The following is a 6907-nucleotide window of genomic DNA, read 5'->3' on the forward strand; positions in this document are numbered from 1 at the left end:
CCTCAGCGAAACCAATATTCCCACTGTTATTACTGCTTGCTCTGTGCTCCACAATATCTGTGAGAGTAAGGGGGAGACGTTTATGGCGGGGTGGGAGGTTGAGGCAAATCGCCTGGCTGCTGGTTACATGCAGCCAGACACCAGGGCAGTTAGAAGAGCACAGGAGGGCGTGGTGCGCATCAGAGAAGCTTTGAAAACCAGTTTCATGACTGCCAGGCTACGGTGTGAAAGTTCTGTTTGTTTCTCCTTGATGAAACCCTCCGCCCCTTGGGTTCACTCTACTTCCCTATAAGCTAACCACCCTCCCCTCCTCCCTTCAGTCACCGCTTGCAGAGGAATAAAGTAATTGTTGCTTCACATTCATGCATTCTTTATTAATTCATCACACAAATAGGGGGATAACTGCCAAGGTAGCCCAGGAGGAGTGGTAGAGGAGAGAAGCACTGGGAGGGGTGGTGGAGGAGGGAATGACAAGGCCACACAGCACTTTAAAAGTTTAAAACTTTAGAACTTATTGAATGCCAGCCTTCTGTTGCTTGGGCAGTCCTCTGGGGTGGAGTGGCTGGGTGGCCGGAGGCCCCCCAACCATGTTCTTGGGCATCTGGGTGAGGAGGCTATGGAACTTGGGGAGAAGGGTGGTTGGTTACACAGGGGCTGTAGTGGCGGTCTGTGCTCCTGCTGCCTTTCCTGCAGCTCAACCATATGCTGGAGCATATTAGTTTGATCCTCCAGCAGCCTCAGCATTGAATCCTGCCTCCTCTCATCACACTGCTGCCACCTTTCAGCTTCAGCCCTCTCTTCAGCCCGCCGCCACTTACTCTCCTCAGCCTGCCACCTCTCCTCCCAGTCATTTTGTGCTTTCCTGCACTCTAACATTGTCTGCCTCCACGCATTCGTCTGTGCTATGTCAGTGTGGGAGGACAGCATGAGTTCAGAGAACATTTCATCACAAGTGCGTTTTTTTTGCCTTCTAATCTTCACTAGCCTCTGGGAAGGAGAAGATCCTGTGATCCTTGAAACACATGCAGCTGGTGGAGAAAAAAAAAGGGACAGCGGTATTTAAAAAGACACATTTTATAAAACAGTGGCTACACTCTTTCACGGTAAACCTTGCTGTTAACATTACATACATAGCACATGTGCTTTCGTTCCAAGGTCACATTTTGCCTTCCCCCACCACATGGCTAGCCCCTCCCCCCTTCCCCCTCTCCATGGCTAACAGCAGGGAACATTTCTGTTCAGCCACAGGCAAACAGCCCAGCAGGAACGGGCACCTCTGAATGTCCCCTTAAGAAAAGCACCCTATTTCAACCGGGTGACCATGAATGATATCACTCTCCTGAGGATAACACAGAGAGATAAAGAATGGATGTCGTTTGAATGACAGCAAACATACGCTGCAATGCTTTGTTCTACAATGATTCCCGAGTACGTGCTACTGGCCTGGTGTGGTAAAGTGTCCTACCATGGTGGACGGAATAAGGCTGCCCTCCTCAGAAACCTTTTGCAAAGGCTTTGGGAGTACATCCAGGAGAGCCGCAAATGCCAAGCAAATTAATCATTAAACATGCTTGCTTTTAAACCATGTATAGTATTTTAAAAGGTACACTCACCAGAGGTCCCTTCTCCACCTGGCAGGTCCCGGAGGCAGCCTTGGGTGGGTTCAGGGGGTACTGGCTCCAGGTCCAGGGTGAGAAACAGTTCCTGGCTGTCGGGAAAACCAGTTTATCTGCTTGCTTGCTTGCTGTGAGCTATCTACAACTTCATCATCATCATCTTCCTTGTCCCCAAAACCTGATTCCTTGTTGCCTCCATCTCCATTGAAGGAGTCAAACAACACGGCTGGGGTAGTGGTGGCTGAACTCCCTAAAATGGCATGCAGCTCATCATAGAAGCAGCATGTTTGGGGCTCTGACCCGGAGCGGCTGTTTGCCTCTCTGGTTTTCTGGTGGGCTTGCCTCGTCTCCTTAAGTTTCACGTGGCACTTTTTTGGGTCCCTGTTAAGGCGTCTGTCCTTCATGCCCTGGGAGATTTTGACAAAGGTTTTGGCATTTTGAAAACTGGAACCGAGTTCTGATAGCACGGATTCCTCTCCCCACACAGCGATCAGATCCCGTACCTCCCGTTCGGTCCATGCTGGAGCTCTTTTGCAATTCTGGGACTCCATCATGGTCACCTCTGCTGCTGAGCTCTGCACTCACCTACAGCTTGCCACGCTGGCCAAACAGGAAATTGAAATTCAAAAGTTCGCGGGCCTTTTCCTGTCTACCTGGCCAGTGCGTCAGAGTTGAGAGTGCTGTCCAGAGCAGTCACAATGGAGCACTCTGGGATAGCTCCCGGAGGCCAGTACCGTCTAATTGCGTCCACAATACCCCAGATTCGACCCAGCAAGGCCGATTTCAGCGCTAATCCCCTTCTTGGGGGTGGAGTAAGGAAATCAATTTTAAGAGCCCTTTAAGTCGAAAAAAAGGGCTTCGTCGTGTGGATGGGTGCAGGGTTAAATCGATTTAACGCTGCTAAATTCGACCTCAACTCCTAGTGTAGACCAGGGCTATGACTATGCTCCCACAGTGCTTTCCAGGGGTTTGTCTGCTTAAACGCCTGAGGCAGGAGGATCCCAGGTGCTGAGGGGGTGTCTCCGAAGGCATGTTGTAGCCTGCATCTCTCGGCGCACTTTGCAAAGAAGAAATGCCTCCATCCTCCCCAGGAAGGGATAGACACAAGAATCATTCGCCCTGCTGCGGGAATGCAGCCAGCTCGGAGCTGGGATGCAGCAGCTGTTTATACAGAAACCACTCCACCTGCCCCTGGAATGCAGCCACCTCTGGGGTGGGAGGCAGCAGCTGTTTAACAACCCCCGCCCCCCCGTCCCCGCCCCAGCAATGCCATGCAATGGTTTTAGGAAAGTAGTCAAGAAAAACACTGCACCCAGTTGAAACTACAAGGGGAATGTTAGCAAGTGCAAGGGGGATTTTAGGCAAAGGCAGGTACCAGGGTTGGAATCTGCTCAGTGCACGGCCCCCCAAGAAAGCACCAAGGGGTCATGGGAGACTGGAACAAGAGTTCGCTGTCACACCTTACCTAGAAGGGGCCACCTCCCCCAGCGCTGTGTCTCCGAGCCCTGTGCTGGGATGCTGACTCAGAGCGAGGACACCTGCTGAAGGCCCCAGCATCGCTCCCTGCAGCAAGAGGTGGTCTCTCCCCATCCCAACGCGGAGCAGGTCCGCACCTGCTTGTCTTGAATCAGCCAGGTGCACACGCCTGAATGACGCACGCAAAGGGCAGCAGGGGTTCAGCAAACAGCCAGCTCTCGCCCAGCAGCTCCGACTTCCCCGAACTCAGCCCTGCCACCGCAGCCGGCCAGCAGCTGCTCCACGCAGCTCCCAGAGGTGTTGCTGATGTTTTGAAGAACTGGAGGCTATGCTGACTCAGAGCACGGTGGCCACCGTTCCCAGGCCCTGCTTGCTAGAGTCACTTTCACAATGACTGGGGCAGTCGCGGCAGCCCTCCTCCTGCCGCTGCTCTCTGCTGTCCTTGCTCTTTCTGCTTGTGTGACCCAGCGCTCGTCCGGGCACCATCCCCTCCCGCTGGCTCCTGGCATGGCTCCCTGATGGTGCTGGCTGCGCAGTCCCCAGCTTCACCTTGGGACCGGGGGAAGGAAACACCGGCCTGCGGTCGGTCCGGTCTGATTTGCCTCCCAGTTGCCCCAAGCTGAGAGCAGGGCCCCCTTGTGCCAAGGCTGCCGAGACATGGTGGGAGGCAATATCTGCCCCTGGGAGCTCACAGGCTAAACGGACAAGACAAAAGAAGCGTTGTGATCTCCGGTTGACAGCAGGGGGGCCGAGGAAAGGAAAGCGTCAGTGACCGGCCCAAGGTTGCACAATCAGGCTGTGGCAGGGCTGGGGCTCTCCTGAGTCCCAGCTCAGTGCCTTTTCCATGCCGCCTATCTTTCCTGTGTGAGTGAGCCAGGCTCCTGCGCCTTGCTTGTCACCATAACGGCTGAGGTTAAGTCTACACTGCATACTACGCCCGGGCTCTGACTCAGGTGTGAGGCCAAGCCCCCTCTCATCCAGACACAAATCCGTCTGACTCGGGTCAGCAAGCCTGCTGGGGCAGCGGGAGGGATGGATCAGAGCCTGAGTCCCACAGAGAGTCAGGTCCAAGTCCTGTTGGTTTGCAGCACGGATGCAGCTCAAGCCGTGGACCCATGTCAGAAGGGCTGTGCAGTGCAGTGTGGATGCATGAGCACAGCTCTGAGACCCGGGTCCAGCCTCTGTAAGCCCAGGTTTACTATGAAGTGTGGACTTCCCCTGAGGGCTTAAAGTTCCCCCCGCCAGGTCTCCAACCCTGCAGGCTGACAGCTCCCATCCCCTGGACATTAAAACCCGCATGATCGGTTTGCCGTAGCCAAGGGCAGCATGGCCCAGCGGGTTGATGACTATTCCCAGCTCTGCCACCGACTCCCTGTGAGCGCGGGCCAGTCTTGTCCTGTTTGTCTGTCTTCTCTTTCTGGGACGCTCTGCGTGTCCATGCAGCACCCAGCCTAACGGGCCCTGATCCAGCGTGGGCCCTGCAGGGAGCTACTGAAATGCAGGGGATCAGCAGGTTACATGGGCACCACTCCCATGGACGGCTGCTGCCGCATGGCCCTGCCATGCTCTGCCAGCTGCTCCAGCCCCGAGCCTGAGGCCCACTCCCCGGCTGGCACAGACGCAGGTTAGATTTGGTGCTCTCCAGGCCTGTCCCAGCCCCTGGAGCTGCCCCTAGGAGTGGGGTGAAGCACGTGCCGGCGGGCGCAGGGGATGGGAGGATGGTTTCAGCCCAAAGGAACAAGGGACTGACCGTGCCCCACCTCCCTGATCCCTCGCTGGCACCCCTGGGCACTGCCGTGATAACGAAAGGACTTGCAAGCTGCTCCCCTTCCTTTGGAGGAGACGATGAAGCCCCTGGAGTTACGGACCCTGGGACACCTCTCAGCGGGGTGACCCCCCTCCCTGGCTATCCCAGGGCTAGGCTCCCTGCACACCCAGAGCTTTATCTGACCTGCAGGCCCCTCGCTATTCCATGCATGGGAGCCTCCCGTCTCTGAGTGATGCTGCCCCTTGGTCCCAACCTCCCCCCCCCGCCCCTATTCTCCTGCAAAGGTGACACTGAGCAGCCGTTCCCTGGCTGGGATAACAGGCTGCGGGGAGAGGGGAGCGTTAATGACAAGCTGCCATGAGCAGCAGGGGCTGGTTTGAGACCTGCAGTGACAGGCAGGGTGAGTCACTGCACAGACAGGTGGGGGTGGTGGGGGGATCCAGGAATGAGTCATCTGTAAAATAAACAAACATTTGATCTCATCGGAAGCTCCATCTCCTGCCCCCCCTTTCAGGGGAACTGACGCGCTAGCCGGAGAGGAGTGAATGCTCTGCACAAAGGGGTGAGCCTGGAAACACAACTTTGTGCATAAAGAGATGTATTCCCATGCATGTGTACATGGAGACGCACATGCATGAACACGTGTACAGAGACATGCATGCACACGCAGAGGTGGACACAGACATACATTAGTCCTATAATATAACAATCATCATGTTTATTACAGCAGGGCTAAGAACCAACCCAGAACAGGGCCCTGCCGCGCTAGGAGCTGGACAAACACAAAATAGCAGAAAGTCTCCACCCCAAAGCATTTCCAGCCCAGCGAACCATGTAATGGCAGCAAATGGCACCTTGGTGCCACAGTATTTGGGAGGGGATGGGGAGGGGGGGCAGGAGGAAGAAAGCCAGGGTGGAGTGATGCCGAGGTGAAGTGACTGAGGGACGGGGAGGGAGAGGGTTGGAGCACAGAGACCACCATGCAGGGCAGAGGAACTCCAGGCAAAACTGCCGAGAGTTCTTTGCATGGCCAGGGGTCTCAGGTTTGGCAGCTTCTGTTCCCCCCAGTTCTGGAGGAGAAGGGGCAGAGGTCCTAGTTTTCAGAGTGACAGGCTCTGCCTTACACAGGTCTGCTGTGTCTGTGGGACTGCTGGGACGAGGGGTGGCCTAGCTGGACCCCATTGTCCCCCATCCTCCCGACTGCAGCACTCCCTGGTTTGGCTCTTTCTGCAGCTGCTCCTAGCAGCTGGAGTCACTGGCTGGGAACGGTACACGTACATTGAGACATGTGCATCCCAGTGCCGGTGTGCATGGAGACACGTGCAAACATCCGTGCATGCACACACATGAACAGAGGCACACATGTGAGACACACAAGCACTCAGGCATGCATGTCACCCACCTGTACACAGAAACACGCACCTAGCCGCAGACACCCACAATCCCAGAGACCCGGCAGGGCCCCACCTAGGCCGCCGGCAGAGCCCCCGAGTGCGTGCTAATCTACTGAGCTGCTGGCTTCATATCATTGCCAGACAGGGTCCCCCAAAGGAACAGACATGTTCTCCCACAATGCACTGCAGAAGCACCCCTACAGTGGCGGCCGCTGGGGGGATGTGTCCCCAGCAGTCTTCGTGCCACCCACGACCGAGTAGAGCGCCAGGGTGTTGCAGCACCCCACCCAGCACCCATTCCCCCCCCCGCAGTGTGACCGCTGCTCCTCGCAGAGGCAAGAGGGTGGGTCCCTCCAGCCCATCCAGCACAGATGCACCTTTACTGGCCATGACCCCAACCTGGCTGGGCACTGCTGGCATCTGACTCTCTGGCTGGCTTTGCCTTGCTGCCCCTCCGCACCTTCCCGCTGTGACAGATGGAGCCACAAAGTGCCTGCTGTGATTCCCGTCTCGCGCTTGGCTAGCTCCTGCCCGGCCGTCTGCACTGTTTGGACCCTGCAGCCCACATCCCAAGGCCCTGCACCTCCCTAGACACTGATCAAACGGAAAACACTGCCCCCCCCGGGGGAAGCCCTACTTCAGAGGGTTCAGTG

General features: G+C 56.3%; 1 long non-coding RNA gene across 1 annotated transcript; it reads right to left on the minus strand.

The window, feature by feature from the left end:
• Positions 1–370: 370 nt before the first annotated feature.
• Positions 371–3448, minus strand: LOC140903172 (uncharacterized). Its single transcript, XR_012156175.1, has 3 exons — positions 3082–3448; positions 1614–1708; positions 371–1028 (listed from the first exon to the last, which is right to left on the minus strand). It is a non-coding gene; the product is annotated as an uncharacterized lncRNA (long non-coding RNA).
• Between the last annotated feature and the right edge of the window lie 3459 nt (positions 3449–6907).

Source organism: Lepidochelys kempii, chromosome 25 (genome assembly GCF_965140265.1).
Source record: "Lepidochelys kempii isolate rLepKem1 chromosome 25, rLepKem1.hap2, whole genome shotgun sequence".
Lineage (NCBI taxonomy): Eukaryota > Metazoa > Chordata > Testudines > Cheloniidae > Lepidochelys > Lepidochelys kempii.